This window comes from Callithrix jacchus, chromosome 17 (genome assembly GCF_049354715.1).
Source record: "Callithrix jacchus isolate 240 chromosome 17, calJac240_pri, whole genome shotgun sequence".
NCBI classification, from domain to species: Eukaryota; Metazoa; Chordata; class Mammalia; order Primates; family Cebidae; genus Callithrix; species Callithrix jacchus.
Window position 1 is genome coordinate 9593386 of NC_133518.1, and position 16352 is coordinate 9609737.

General features: G+C 43.4%; 1 pseudogene; it reads left to right on the top strand.

The window, feature by feature from the left end:
* Positions 1–12692: 12692 nt before the first annotated feature.
* On the top strand, positions 12693–15024 carry LOC100386720 (argininosuccinate synthase pseudogene; annotated as a pseudogene).
* The last annotated feature ends 1328 nt before the right edge of the window (positions 15025–16352 follow it).

Below are 16352 nucleotides of genomic sequence, written 5' to 3' on the forward strand. Positions count from 1 at the left end.
CAGTGGCTCATGCCTGTAATCCCAGCACTTTGGGAGGCCGAGGCAGGGGTATCACCTGAGGTCAGGAGTTTGAGACCAGCCTGGCCAACATGGCGAAACCCTGTCTCTAGTAAAAATACAAAAAGTAGCCAGGCCTGGTGGCGGATGCCTATAATCCCAGCTAACCAGGAGAATCACTTGAACACCAGGGCCAGAAGTTGCAGTGAGGCAAGATTGCCCCATTTCACTCCAGACTGGGTGAAAGAGAGAAACTCCATCTAAAATTAAAAAAAAAAAAAAAAGTTCTTGTTCTCTTCAGTTAAGCACTCTCCTGGAAGATTTTACCCAGAATCTGTAGTGCCAGCCATCCTCTCTCTCCTGAACTCCAGATCCATATTTCTACCTGCTTCCTGATCATTTCCATCTAAACTGTCCACAGGTCATGTGCAAACTCAGAACTCATCCACCCAACCTATGCACTCCTAAGCTCAGAAAAGAGCATTGCCATCCACATAGCCATGCGGTCGTGAGGGTGGGAAATTTCGTCTCCCTGCCCATGCTTACTTAGGCACCAAGTCCCACAGAGCCTATGAAACATCCCTCAAGTTTATATACTCTGTTATGTTACCAATGGCTTCATCCTATTCAGGTCATCCTTTCCTCTCAAGAATAACATATTGAAAGATGCTCAACAGGGCGGCGGCAGCGGCTCACACCTGTAATCCCAGCACTTTGGGAGGCCGAGGTGGCTGGATCATGATGTCAGCAGTTCAAGACCAGCCTGGCCAACATGGTGAAATCCCATCTCTATTAAAAACACAAAGAATTGCTGGGCATGGTGGCAGGCGCATGTGATCCGAGCTACTGGGAGGCTGAGGCAGAGAACTGCCTGAGCTCCGGAGGCGGAGATTAGAGTGAGCTGAGATTGCGCCGTTGCACTCCCGCCTGGGCGACAAAGCAAGACTTCGTCTCAAAAAAAAAAAAAAAGATGCTGAACAGACCTCTGTTTCTGGCCCAGATGAAGTAATGCCTGGCAAATTTTAAAGTCTGATGTAGAGATGGAGTCTTGCTATGCTGCCTAGGCCCTTCTCAAGCTCCTGGCCTCAGGAAATCCTCCAGCCTTGGCCTCTCAAAGCACTGGAATTACAGGCAAAGCATATATATTCTTTATAGGTACACATAGCTTTGTGTTGTTTTGTTTTGTTTTGTTTTGAGAGAGAGTCTCACCCTGTCGTCCAGACTGAAGTGCAATGGTTTGAACTCAGCTCACTGCAACCTCCACCTCCCAGGTTCAAACGATTCTCCTGCCTCAGCTTCCCGAGTAGCTGGGATTACAGGCACACACCACCGTGCCCAGCTAATTTTTGTATTTTTAGTAGAGACAGGGTTTCACCATGTTGGCCAGGCTGGTCTTGAACTCCTGATCTGGTGATCCACCCATGTCAGCCTCACAAAGTGCTAAGATTACAGGTGTGAGCCATCATGCCCAACCTAGCGCACATTATCTTCACAAATATCATCCATATTCTGAGCCATAAAACAAGTCTCAACAAATGGAAGAGAATTTACATTATACAAAGTGTGTCTTCTGATCACAATGGAATCAAATTAGAAACTAATAACAGAAAAACCTATGGAAAATCCTCCAAAATTTGGAAATGAAATATGCTGGTAAATGTCTTCTGGGTCGAAGAAACCAAAAGCAATCTAAGAAATTATTTTGAATAAGAAAATGAAAAAACACAACATTGAAAATAAATGGAGGGACTGGTACAGTGTCTCACACCTGTAATTTCAGAACTTTGTGAGGCTGAAGCAGGAGGATCACTTAAGGCCAGGAATTCAATACCAGCCTAGGTGACATAGCAAGATCCCATGTCTACAAAATAATTTTTAAAAACTTTTTTTAAAAAGAAAATATATGGATTGCAGCTAGAGCAGTATTTAGAAGGAAATGTACAGCACCAAACACCTGTGTTAGTAAAAACTAAAGGTCTCAATGCAATGACCTCAACTTTCCTATAAGAGACGAGGGGCCAGGCACGGACTCCTGCCTGTAATCCCAGCACTTTGGGAGACCAAAGGGACAGATCACGAGGTCATCACATGGTGAAACCTGTCTCTACTAAAAATACTAAAATTAGCTGGGCGTGGTGACTCGTGCCTATAATCCCAGTGCTCAGGAGGCTGAGGCAGGAGAATCACTTGAACCAGGAAGGCAGAGGTTTCAGTGAGCTGAGATCAGGCCATTGCACTCCAGCCTGGGAACAGAGTTAGACTCTGTCTCAAAAAAAAAAAAGAGACTAGGAAAAAAAAATGAACAAAGACCAAAATAAGTGGAAAGTAAATAATAAAGATTAAAATCGATATAAATGAGATTTAAAAGAAAAAGAAAGGAAAGACAATAGTGAAACCAAAGTTCGTTCTTTGAAAAAATATAAAAATTGATAAACATCTAGAAAAATTGATCAGGAAATAGAGAAGAAAGATATTACAATATCAGGAATGAGACAAAAATAAATATTGGTTTGGGAGGCCAAGGCAGGCAGCCACAAGGTCAGGAGTTTGAGACCATCTTGGCTAACATGGTGAAATCCCATCTCTACTAAATATACAAAAATTAGCTGAGTGTGGTGGCACGTACCTGTAGTCCCAGATACTTGGGAGGCTGAGGCAGAAGGATTGCTTGTACCCAGGAGGCGGAGGTTGCAGTGAGCCAAGATTGTGCCACTGCACTCCAGCTTGGTGACAGAGCAAGACTCCATCTCAAATAAATAAATAAATAAATAAATATTTGAAGAATTTTATGCTAATAAATTTGACAATTTAAATGAACTGGACAAATGCCTTGAAAGACACCAACTAACATAGCTCACTTAAGATGTAATAAATAACTTGAATATCCCATTATCCAATTAACAAAATAAATTTGTAGTTAATTAATGGGTGCTCTTATCAGTTTAAGAAATTTTCCTTCTATTCTAATTTCTTAAGAGTCTTTACAGGGCCAGGCATGGTGGCTCATGCCTGTAATCCCAGCACTTTGGGAGGCCGAGGCGGGTGGATTATGAGGTCAAGAGATCGAGACCATCCTGGTCAACAGGGTGAAACCCCGTCTCTACTAAAAATACAAAAATTAGCCGGGCACGGTGGCGCGTGCCTGTAGTCCCAGCTACTCGGGAGGCTGAGGCAGGAGAATTGCTTGAACCAAGGAGGCGGCGGTTGCGGTGAACTGAGATCATATCACTGCACTCCAGCCTGGGTAACAAGAGCGATACTCCATCTAAAAAAAAAAAGAATAGAAAAATGTCATAAGCATATGTAAAATATCAGTTTTTCAATCAGAATAAGAGTGAAGTAAAAAAGTCAGAAAAGCACATTGTGTATATCTTGACGAACCTAATCACAAATCACTTTTTTTGCCCAAGATTAAAGGAAATATTGGGTATTTGATCTGATATTTCCAATAAGATACATTAGCACTGGTATGCCTTAATATATATATTGGCCATTTTTGTTTGTGATAAATGAAAACAAGCCAGGAAATAGGCTGAATTAGAAATAAAAATAATTTATTACTCTCAGTGAATAAAAACACCACACCCTGCTTATACTGCCAAATGGAAATATCTAATTCTTCTTAGGAGGCCTCTTTCACACTTTTTTCTTTTTTTGTACTAATGGTGCAAAAATGGTGTAATAAGTTCTGTGTAATGGCCTTTCATATCGTATACTGAAATCAAATGCTCAGTTTTCAATCTCTACCTCAGATTTGAAATGATTATGCTGATAAGTAGGAAAGAAAATAGATCTAGAAGAGACACCTCTAAAATAAATATGATACATTTATTTTAAAATAATGAGTCCTGAAAAGAAACACAGCCAAAACATCCTTAGAACCTGGCCGTAAATCTCAGCGGCTGGTTCTCTGAACTACAGTGGTAGGAATGTCTCTATGGTAAAAATTTAAGTCCTGCCTAACACTGAGTTGAGAAGATCATTTCATTAACACAGGTGTGACTTAGGATGGCAGCAGAGCCAAACCTGTGCACATTGAAACTGCCATTCTCTGCATGTAAACATAATCTTAGGTTCTGTACCAGCATTCCGTCTCAAGCTGATATTTACAAATGTTTGTTCTCCAACTTGGTATCTCACTACTCCATTTCTGCAGCTGTAATTGAGTTTCAAAGTTACACAGCAAGAATTATTTTATAGAAATTTTTATTACAGTAGGCTAAATGAATGCAAAAGCAGAATACTCAATTTATAAACTAAAATTAAAATTATAGACACTATATAAATGGTTTCTTTTTAAAACTCTTTAAGTACTGCTTCTACCCAGACCAAGAATATTTTGAAAGTGTGAATGAACTGAAAAGCAAAATCAATGTCAATGAGCTTATTTTACTTTTTTTTTTTAACGTTTCTTTTTTTCAAGATGGAGTCTTGCTTTGTCACTCAGGCTAGAATACAGTGGCGTGATCTTGGCTCACTGCATCCTCCATCTCCCAGGTTCAAGCAATTCTCCTGCCTTAGTCTCCCCAGTAGCTGAAATTACGGCTCACTGCAACCTCCATCTCCCGGGTTCAAGCAATTCTCCTGCCTCAGCCTCCCCAGTAGCTGAGATTACAGGCACGCACCACCGCACCCAGCTAATTTTTGTATTTTTAATAGAGACGGGGTTTCACCATGTTGGCCAGGCTGGTCTCGAACTCCTGACCTTGTGATCCACCTGCCTCGGCCTCCCAAACTACTGGGATTACAGATGGGAGCCACTGCTCCCGGCCTTATTTTACTTTTTATGTATGAGGGTATGACATCTGACATCTGACATCTAGACTCATGTGTCAATTGCTTTTTTAAAATATGTATATTTAAAATGGAAGGATTACAAAATTCAATAATGTTATAGACTAAATAAATAAAAATTTAGTTTTAGGTTTCAAAATAGAACTCATAAGCAATAAATTACTTTGGTTTTTTTTTTCTTTTTTCTGTTTCCCTAGCCTCGCCCTCCAAATTATTTTGTTTGAATGCTTTAGTTTTAAGTAGTATTATAAATAAAGTTTACTGCTGAATCTTACGGTCAAAGTTTTTATATTTCTTCTTTTCAGGTCAGTAAAGAAAACATTTTTCATGCCTATGTTTTGAAAAGAATCATAATCAAAATTGGAAACAACAGTGCAAATCTCTTGAAATCCAAAATGAATCATAAAAATTAAAGTATGATTAATGCTATTAACTCTTTATACTGCAAGAATTATTGGGCACTTAGCCAATGTTTACAACAACATACGGCTATGTGAGAAACTGAGTCATCTGTTTTTAGGTGCATAAATGTCTAAACCTATTCATTCTCAATGAGAGCTAAATATAGAATAAGCTAAAAACATTTTTCAAACTAGCCACAATCCCTCTCTCTATCAGACTAGAGATGGGGAAACGTAAATGCTTGGGAAAATGTCTAGCTTCATCAGAAAGTTACCCCCTCACCTTGCTAAACCCCGCCTAAGGACTTCTCCTCCAACCATCTTTATGATGATCTTCCACAAATAAAGATTCAGTAATAATAATCACAATAAAATAATGGCAACACCTTGTGTTGAATGTTACTCTGCTATTTATAAAGTCCTTTCATTTAATTATTTCATCTGACACAATAGCTCTATGACATAGTCATGGTGGATAAAATCAACTCATTTTACAGCTGAGAATTCCTTTCACTTATTTGAAGGAAAATATATATATGGGATGTAGATATATATAGTAGCTGGAATTACAGGTGCGTGCCACCACACCCGGCTAATTTCTGTATTTTTAGTAGAGATGGGGTTTCAACATGTTGGCCAGGCTGGTCTCAAACTCCTGACCTTGTGATCCACCTGCCTCTGCCTCCAAAAGTTCTGGGATTACCGGCGAGCCACTGCTCCCAGCCTTATTTTACTCCCATTACTAATGCTGTCCTTTCTTCTCACTTCAGCAAACTGCAGGCCTCTCCATTCGCAGACCCTCCTCCTCCCTTCACAACGCATGGCCTTTCCATGGGCCACATCTGAAAGCATTGAAACTATTGAAGGGATATACATATATTTATATATATATATATATGAGATTGTATATATTTATATATATATGAGATTGTGTATATATATATATATGCACACATTTGGAGGGATATATATATATATATATATATATCTCCTTCCAATAGTTTTAGCTATATATACTAGAGCTGGGGCTAGAATTTAAGATTATCTGATGCTCAGTCCAGTTCTCTTTCCCTGTACAATACAGTTTTCCTGAATTTTTTTTTTTTTTTAGACAGAATCTCGCTCTGTCGCCAGGCACCAGGCTGCAGTGCAGTGGCGCAATTTCAGCTCACTGCAACCTCCGACTCCTGGGTTCAAGCAATTCTCCTGCCTCACCCTCCCGAGTAGCTGGGATTACAGGTGCGCACCACCACGCCCAGCTACTTTTTGTATTTTTAGTAGAGACAGGGTTTCACCATGTTGGCCAGGATGGTCTTGATTTCCTGACCTTGTGATCCACCCGCCTCAGCCTCCCAAAGTGCTGGGATTACAGGCGTGAGCCACTGAGCCTGGCCTGAATTTGTTTAAAGTTGTTTTAACTTAAATACCAGTCAAATTCTTCATTTAGTTTCCTCTGATACAATTCCAATTTCTGGGTTAAGAATTCTGAAAACATGAAAGGAAATAAAATGTGAACAAAGCGTAGATTTACGAACATTCTTCGGCGTGAATTCACCAAAGGCAACGCAAAAGGAAAAAGGGTGTAACCTAATTCTGTATTTCAAAAAGTAGTAATTACAGAAAGGAAGACAGTCTAAGAGAAACAAGAGACAGCTGGTTTAACTCTGCTGTTGAGCCGAAGCTCAGCTCCCCCAAAGTCATATTAGCTTCTTAAACAGAAGAAGCTAGGCGAGGTGGCTCATGCCTGTAATCCTAGCACTTTGGGAGGCCGAGGCGGGCGGATCACCTAGGGTCAGGAGTTCGAGACCAGCCTGACCAATATGGTGAGACCCCATCTTTAAAAATAAAAATAAAATAAAATAAACAGAAGAAAAAGTCCTGACATTCAAGCCCTTGCCCAAGAGAAAATCTCATTGAATACAGTGGGAATCAAGTCAAGAAGTCTTCCACATCTTAACAGAGTCAAGCGTGAACAGAACTGAGCAAGCAGGAAAACAATGAAAATAAATGCAATGGAAGCTCTGAAAACATACTATAGGAAAAGAGAGAAGGAAAGGAGAGAGGGGGAGGGAAGGACAGAGGGAAAGAAGGACAGGAAAAATCAACTTGAAGATCAGAAGGAAATTATTAACATTTGTTTCATGCCATAGCATACATTAATGAGACTATTAATTCAATAAAGATGATACTGAAACTGTATCATGTTAGTACTAATCAATAAACTAGAAGACGGCAAGGAAAAATAGATACCACTGAATATAAAATTATAGGGGCGCAGTGGCTGTAATCCCAGCACTTTGGGAGGCCAAGGCGGGTGGATCACCTGCGGTCAGGAGTTCGAGACCAGCCTGACTAATATGGTGAAACCCTGTATCTACTAAAAACACAAAAATTAGCTGGGTGTGATGGCAGACCCCTGTAGTCCCAGCTACTTGGGAGGCTGAGACCGGAGAATCACTTAAATCCAGGAGGCGGAGGCTGCAGTGAGCCAAGATCACACCACTGCACTCCAGCCTGGGTGACAAATAAAGATTCTGACTCAACCAAAAAAAAAAAAAAATTAAGCCTTTTACTTTCTCCCACTTGAAACATACATGACTGCAGCCCATTAGTGAGCCACACCTTGTCTTCAATGAGACTGTGTGGGCCATGATACTAGGTTTGAACACTAACTCTCATTTCTAGGTTTGAATAGAAACGTTGGTTTAAATACTGACCCTTTGAAATGTAGGCTTGAATACTGATTCTCATTTTCTAGCTGTGTGATTTTGGCAAGTTCTTCTTTCTGATTCCCAGGACATATGACCATAGAACACAGTATGTGATGGGAAGAATGAAAGGGACAACATATGTAAGTAAATTGGTACATATTAGATCCTTGGTAAATGGTAGCTATTATTATTTTCAAAATAATTAATTATTTCATTAACTCAAAAGGAGGGACTTGGAAAGAGGACCAAATTGGAAAACGTTCTGGAAACTTCTCCAAAGGCAACTTTCCCCACTTCCACGACATATATGACTTTTTCGTTGTCTATGGCAGGAGTATGAGGGCCCTTTCCAGGGGGGCTGAGGATGGACAGTTTCAGCAATGAAAACTGGTAGTAGAGTCTCTTTCCTCCTTGGCACTGTGCAGACCCACACAAAGCCTGGCCCTTTCTGGACTCAAATAGAAGGAGGTCTGTGCTCATGATTTCATGTTATCAGCTTTGCAGCATCACGCGTCTGGATTAATTTTTATGAGCCCGTAGAGTATATCATTTACCAAGCTGTAATTGCAATCAGGTTGCCTGACTTCCCAGAAACCAGGTTCTTGAGATAGTGCTTAGCCTTTCCGGGTGAATGAATGACCAAAAGGAAAGCCTTCCTAGCCCTTCACTGAACCGTGGCTCTCGAGTGTGTCACTGTACATGTATCACTGGGCCGCAGAAATGCTTTCCAGTCCAGCTCACAGTGCTATGCACGCAGCTCCCCCTCTCCATCTCAGGAAGGCATTTATAGGGCACACACAGCTGTCCAAAGAGGAATGACTCCAGCATCGCACTTTCGGCTTGGCTTTTGTGAGAGAAAGGTGAACACAAGCTCGGGAGTTAAAGATAAGAAACTATTGCGACCTCACGACAGGTCCAAGTCCAATCTCTCACACTCACAGGGCCCATCCTCGGAGTCATCAGCGTGCAGCTGACCAGTCCTTACCAGTCAGGGCATTCTCTCAGGCCCTGATTCTAATCCCAAGTTAGCCTAGACAGCATACTTGCCACCACCAACTTCGGCTTCAGGAGCTGATGGGCCAAATGTATATCGGGTCCATAATTGCTGGGGTGATTTTTTCCCATTCACTCTGGACCTTTATCTTCTATTATTTAGAGAGGACAGAAGGGCAAGGAATAACTGCACTTTACACCGCTCTATCAGGCACCCTGCAAAAAAGTGCGAACTCTCAGTTCAGTGTCAAAATCTGATGTGGGCCAGGCTGCAGGTCTAAGAATCAAAAATTGGGAAATGCTGAAACCAACCCAAATGCCCATCCAATGTAGACTGGATAAAGAAAATGTGGCACATATACACCATGGAATACTATGCAGCCATAAAAAAGGATGAGTTCATGTCCTTTGTAGGGACATGGATGAACCTGGAAACCATCATTCTCAGCAAACTGATACAAGAACAGAAAAACAAACACTGCATGTTCTCATTCATAGGTGGGTGTTGAACAATGAGAACACATGGACATGAGGAAGGGAGCATCACACACTGGGGTCTGTTGGGGGGTGAGGGGTAGGGCAGGGACAGCAGGGGGAGGGGAAGTTGGGGATGGCTAACACTGGGAGAAATGCCTGATGTCGGTGACGGGGGGATGGAGGCAGCAAACGGTCATGGCATGGTGTCCTATGCAATAATCTTGCATGATCTGCACATGTACCCCAGAACTTAAAGTGCAATAAAAAAAACTGGGCACTACTTCCATGAGCATTTACTTACATTTCTCTCACTGCACACATCTCCCCCAAGCGCAGTCCCTGTTTGATTTGTCTTAAGCTGTGCAGTGCCTGGCACTAACAGAGCCTCAATAAATGTTCAGTGAGTCAAAGAATAAAGGAATTATTATATTGGAAAAAATAAGAAAAAAGTAAAAAATTAACAAAGAAAGAAATCAAGAATAAAGGAATGAATACAGAGATAATTAAAATAACTTTCCAGACTGACTCCTAATCTCAGTCTTCCCCTTCCAAGTTACTCTATGTGGCACTGCCGGCTTCCTCCCTTTTGAATATCTCACTCCTTCATTCAAAACTCAGTAACAGCCGTTTGCCTACCCAGAAAAAGCCCAACTCACTAGCCTGGCAATCAAGGCCATACAAACCTTTTCCAACAGCCCATTTTTATATTTCCCTTCCTATTTCCTGGGTACCTATCAAACATGCCCATTCCCTCCTCATGTCCCCACACAACCCCGTAGGTCCCCACTACAAAAAGAGAACCCCCTTTCACTCTATTCCTACACAAATACATTTCACCTTGCTGTGTTTGAAAACCTCTACAAAAAAAGGTCCTCAATAAATGATAAATCATCTCTGATATTTGGGAAATTAATTTCTTCTCTTTCATTATACTCTTAAAGCGAAGGGCTATGAACACCAGCAGCACCCATGATTTAAGAAGAGGTCTCGGCCAGGCGCGGTGGCTCACACCTATAATACCAGCACTTTGGGAGGCTGAGGCGGGTGGATCATGAGGTCAGGAGTTTGAGACCAGCCTGGCCAAGATGTTGAAACCCCATCTCTACTAAAAATACAAAAATTAGCCGGGCACGGTAGCACGTGCCTGTAATCCCAGCTACTCAGGGGGCTGAGGCAAGAGAATCGCTTGAACCTGGGAAGCGGAGGTTGCAGTGAGCTGAGATTGGGCCACTGTACTCCAGCCTGGGTGACAGAGTGAGACTCTGTCTCAAAAAAAAAAAGGAGAGGTCTAAGTGGGAAAAATCCATATGACACTTGATGGTAGGAATAGTTTCTGTATCAGTTTCCAGAGAAACAACCACCCACAACATGTGCAGAGACCAGAAGAGAGAGAGAGAAGGAGGAGGTGGGGGTGAGAGAGAGAGAGAGAGAGAGAGAGAGAGAGAGAGAGAGAAGGCACTAGCTCATGAAATCATGAGGCTTGGTAAAACCAAACCCTGTAGGGTAGGCTGACAGCCTGGAAACCAAAGGAAGAGGCCAGAGGCAGTTTGCTGGCAGAATAACTTCCTACTCCGTCTTAGTTCCTTTAAATTCTTCAACTGATTGTATGTGGCTCACCGAATTATGGAGGGTAATCTACTGTATTTAAATTCCACCGGTTTAAATGTTAACCTCAACCAAAAAAAAAAGCCTTCATAGAAATATCCAGAATAATGTTTGGCCAAATATCTGCGCACCATGGCCCAGCCAAGTTGGCACACAACATTAATCATCACAGTTCCCGAACACCCACCAGAGGCTCCTCCCATCAACACCACTACCTTACCAGCCACGAAAGGGGAAGCTTCTCCTTAAAATTCTCTCATTTTTTCACATCAAATTAAAAAGCTTCTGCACAGCAAGGGAAACAATGAACAAAGTGAAGAGACAACCCACAGAATGGAAGAAAGTATTTGCAAACTATCCATCTGACAAGGGATTATTAACCAAAACATATAAAGAGCTCACTAGGTGTGGTGGCTCACGTCTGTAATCCCAGCACTTTGGGAAGCCAAGGTGGGCAGATCACAAGGTCAGGAGTTCGAGACTAGCCTGACCAACATGGTGAAACCCCATCTCTACTAAAAATACAAAAATTAGCCAGGCGTGGTGGCACGTGCCTGTAACCCCAGCTACTCATGAGGCTGAGGCAGGAGAATTGCTTTGAACCCAGGAGGCAGAGGTTGCAGTGAGCCAAGATCACTCCATTGCACTTCAGCCTGGGCAACAGAGCCAAGACTCCATCCCAAAAAAACTAAACAAAAAACAAAATATATAAAGAGCTCAAACAACTCAACAGGAAGAAACCAAATAATCCCATTTAAACATGGGCAAAAGAGGCCGAATGCGGTGGTTCATGCCTGTAATGCCAGCACTTTGGAAGTCTGAGGCAGGCCTATCATGAGGTCAGGAGTTCAAGATCTGTCTGGCCAACATGGTAAAATGCTGTCTCTACTAAAAATACAAAAATTAGCCAGGCATAGTGGTGGGCACCTGTAATCCCAGCTACTCGGGAGACTGAGGTAGAGAATTGCTTGAACCCGGGAGGCGGAGGTTGCGGTAAGCCGAGATTGCTACCCTACACTCCAGCCTGGGAGAGAAAGCAGGACTCCATCTCAAAAAAAAGGGGGAGGCTGTGGGGAACAGAAGATCCCAGTAGACATTCCTCAAGCAAAGCCATAAAAATGACAGGCACATGAAAGGGAGCTCAGCATCACTGATCATCAGAGAAGTGCAAATAACAACTACAATGAGACTCACCCCAGTCAAATGGCTTTTATCAAAGACAGGCAGTAACAAATGCTGGTGAGGATGAGCAGAAAAGGGAACCCTCATACACTGTTCGTGGAAATGTCGTGAGTACAGCCACTATGGAGAATAGTTTAGATGTTCCCCAAAACCCTAAAAATAGAGCTATCCTATGAGCCAGCAGTCTTACTGCGGGGTATATATCCAAAAGAAAGGAAATGGGTATCTTAAAGGGATGCCTGCACTCCCATTTTATTGCAGCGCTGCTCCCAGTAGCTGAGACTTGGAAGCAACCTCAGTGTCCATCAACAGACAAATGGATAAAGAAAACGTGGTATGCAGACATAACAGAGGACTATTCAGCCATAAAGAGGAATGAGATTCTGTCTTTTGCAACAACATGGATGAAACTGCAGGACATTATGAAAACTGAAATAAGCCAGGCACAGAAAGACAAACTTCACATGTTCTCACTTATTTGTAGGAGCCAAAAATTAAAACAACTGAGCTCATGGAGATAGAGAGTACAACGATGGTCAGCAGAGGCTGGAGAGGTAGTGGGGTGGGGGACTGCACGGGAGTGGGGATGGTTAACGGGTACAAAAACATATTTAGATAGAATGAATAAGAGCCAGCATTTGATAGCACAAGATGACTACAAGACATCATCAGTAATTTATTGTACATTTAAAACTAACTAAAAAGAGCTGAACATGGTGGTTCATGCCTCTACTCCCAGCACTTTGGGAGGCCTAGGTGGGTGGATCACTTGAGTCCAGGAGTTCAAGACCAGCCTGGGCAGCATAGCCAGACCCTGTCTCTCTAAAAAAGGAAAACTTTTTCTAAATAAAAATGATCCAGGAACGAAAGAGTATAATTGGATTATTTGTAGGCCAGGCATGGTGGTTCACGCTTGTAATCCCGGGACTTTAGAAGGCTGAGGTGGGTGGATCCCCTGAGGTCAGGAGTTTGAGACCAGCCGGGCCAACATGGTGAAACCCCATCTCTAGTAAAAACACAAAACTCAGCCAGATGTGCTGGTGCCCGCCTGTAATTCCAACTACTTGGAGGCTAAGGCAGGAGAATCACTTGAACCCAGGAGGCAGAGGTTGCAGTGAGCCACTGCACTCCAGCCTGGGTAACACAGCAAGACTCCATCTCAAAAAATAAATAAATAGCCGGGCGCGGTGGCTCACGCCTGTAATCCTAGCACTTTGGGAGGCTGAGGCGGGCAGATCACCTGAGGTCAGGAGTTCAAGACCACCCTGACCAATATGGCAAAACCCCGTCTTTAAAAAAAAACAAAAAACAAAATAATAAATAAATAAATAAACATTTAAAAATAAATAATAATAATTGGATTGTTTGTAAAACAAAGGATAAATGCTTGATGTGATGATACCCCATTTACCTGATATGATTATTATGAATTGTATACCTGTATCAAAATAGCTCATGTTCCTCATAAATATATACACCTACTATGTACCCCCCAAAATTTTAAAACATAAAATAAAATGAACCAAGGACTTTAACAGGTGCATACTAAAGAAGATTTAGGCTCTATCGCCTGCCACCACTGCCCGGGCCCAGACGGTTCACTGAGCTGTGAAGACAGATTCCAGACACCGTGAACTCACGCCTCCAATCCCAGACGCTGTATCCAGCAAAGGCTCCGTGGTTCTGGCCCACAGCGGCGGTCTTGACCCTCCTGCATCCTCTTGTGGCTGAAGGAACGAGGCTATGACATCATTGCCTACCTGTCACCATCAGAGAGAAGGAAGACTTCAAGGGAGCCAGGAGAAAGCACTGAAGCTTGGGTCCGAAAAGGTGTTCACTGAGGGTGTCAGCAGGGGGTTTTGGAGGAGTTCATCTGACTGGCCATCCAGTCCAGTGCGCTGTATGAGGACCACTATCTCCTGGACACCTCTCTCCCCAGGCCCTGCATCGCATCGCCTGCACATAAGTGGAAATTGCCCAGCAGGAGGGAACCAGGTAAGTATCCTCTGGCGCCACGGGAACGGGCAGTGATCGGGTCCGGTTGGAGTTCACCTGCTACTCGCTGGCCGCCCAGATAAAGGTCATTGTTCCTGGAGGATGTCCTAGTCCTACAGTCCATTCAAGATCCGCAGTAATCTGATGGAATACACAAAGCAACACAGGGTTCCCTTCCCAGTCACTCCCAGGAACCCGTGTGGCACGGATGAGAACGTCATGCACATCAGCTGGAATCGTGAAGAGTCCCAAGAACCAAGCTCCTCCAGGTCTCTACAGGAAGATCCAGCACCCCTGACATTCTTGAGATTGAGTTCAAAAAAGGGGTCCCCATGAAGGTGACCAACGTCAAGGATGGCACCACCCAGCAGACCTCCTTGGAGCTGTTGGTATACCTGAATGAAGTCGCGGGCACCACGTGGGACGTATTGACATTGTAGAGAACCGCTTCATTGGAATGAAGTCCCAAGATATCTACCAGACCCCAGCAGGCAGCATCCTTTACCATGCTCATTAGACATCCAGGCGTTCACCATGGATAGGAAAGTGGACAAAATCAAACAAGGCCTGGACTTGACACTGGCTGAGCTGGTGGACACCGGTTTCTGGCACGGCCGAGTGTGAATTTGTCCACCACTGCATCGCCAAGTCCCAGGAGTTGGTGGAAGGGAAAGTACAGGTGTCGTCTTAAGGGCCAAGGGTACCTCGTCCGCCAGGGGTCCCCACTGCGACTCTACAACGAGGAGCTGATGAACATGAATGTGCAGGGTGACCAGGAGCCAATCGATGCCATCGATGCCACCGGTTTCATCAACATCAATTCCCTCAGGCTGAAGGAATATCACCAGAGCAAGGTCACTGCCAAATAGACCCTGTCCAGTGAGGAGCTGGGGCATCCTCACTCTGCAGATCCCCCAAGTACTGACACTAATTGTGATAATCTGTAATTGTAACTTGTTCTCCCCGGCTGGTAGCGGAGTGGAGCGGCCAGGCCCCAGTTTGGTCCCTGGTCCCCCTGAAGCCTGCAAAAGTGGTCAGCGAAGGGAAGGGTGGGGGTAGCTGCAGTGAGCAGCTGTGAAATGACAATTTTAAAAAGATACATTTAATAAAGAAGAAGATTTACAGGAAGATAAGCATATGACAGATGCTCCTCGTCATATGTCATCAGGGAAATACAAATTAAAACAACGAGATACACACCTATTAGAATAGCCAAAACCTGGAACGCTGCAAACACCAAATGCTGGCAAGGATGTGGAGCAAGAGGACGCTCATTCACTGCGTGCGGAAATGCGAAATGGTACAGCCACTTTGGAAGACAGTTTGCAGTTTCCAACAAAGCTAAACACACTTTTACCTCACAACCCAGCAGTCACGCTCTTGGGTAGCTACCCAAATGAACTGAAAACTTACAACCACACAAGAACATGGCTCACTGCAACCTCTGCCTCCCGGGTTCAAGGGGTTCTCCTGCCTCAGCCTCCCCAAGTAGCTGGGATTACAGGCATGCACCACCACGCCCCCGTATTTTTAGTAAAGACAGAGTTTCACTATCTCAGCCAGAGTGGTGTCGAACTCCTGACCTCAGGTGATCCACCTGCTTTGACCTCCCAAAGTGCTCGGATTTCAGGCATGAGCCACTGCGCCCTGCCAAGATGTCTTTCGGTAGGTGAATGGATAAATAAACTCTGGTACATCTAGACAAGGGAACATTATTTAGCTCCAAGCAGAAATGAGCTATCAAGCATGAAAAGACATGGAGGAGGCCGGGCACAGTGGTTCACGCCTGTAATCCTAGCACTTTGGGAGGCTGAGGTGGGTGGATCATCTGAGGTCAGGAGTTCAAGACCAGCCTGGCCATCATGGTGAAACTCCCATCTTTAAAAAAAAAAAAAGACATGGAGGAAACTCAAATGCATATTACTAAATGAAAAATATCAATCTGCAAAGACTACATATTGTATGATTCTAACTATATGACATTCTGGGAAAGGCAAAACTATGGAGACAATAAAAAGATTAGTGGTTGTCAGGAGTTGGGGGTTGGGGGCGAATGAACAGGCAGAGCACAGAGAATTTTTAGGGCAGTGAAAATAATCTGTATAATTCAATAATGCTCAGTAATTCAAGGCATGTCATGCATTTGTCCAATTTCACAGAATGTGCAACACCCAGGCCAGGCACAGTGGCTCACGCC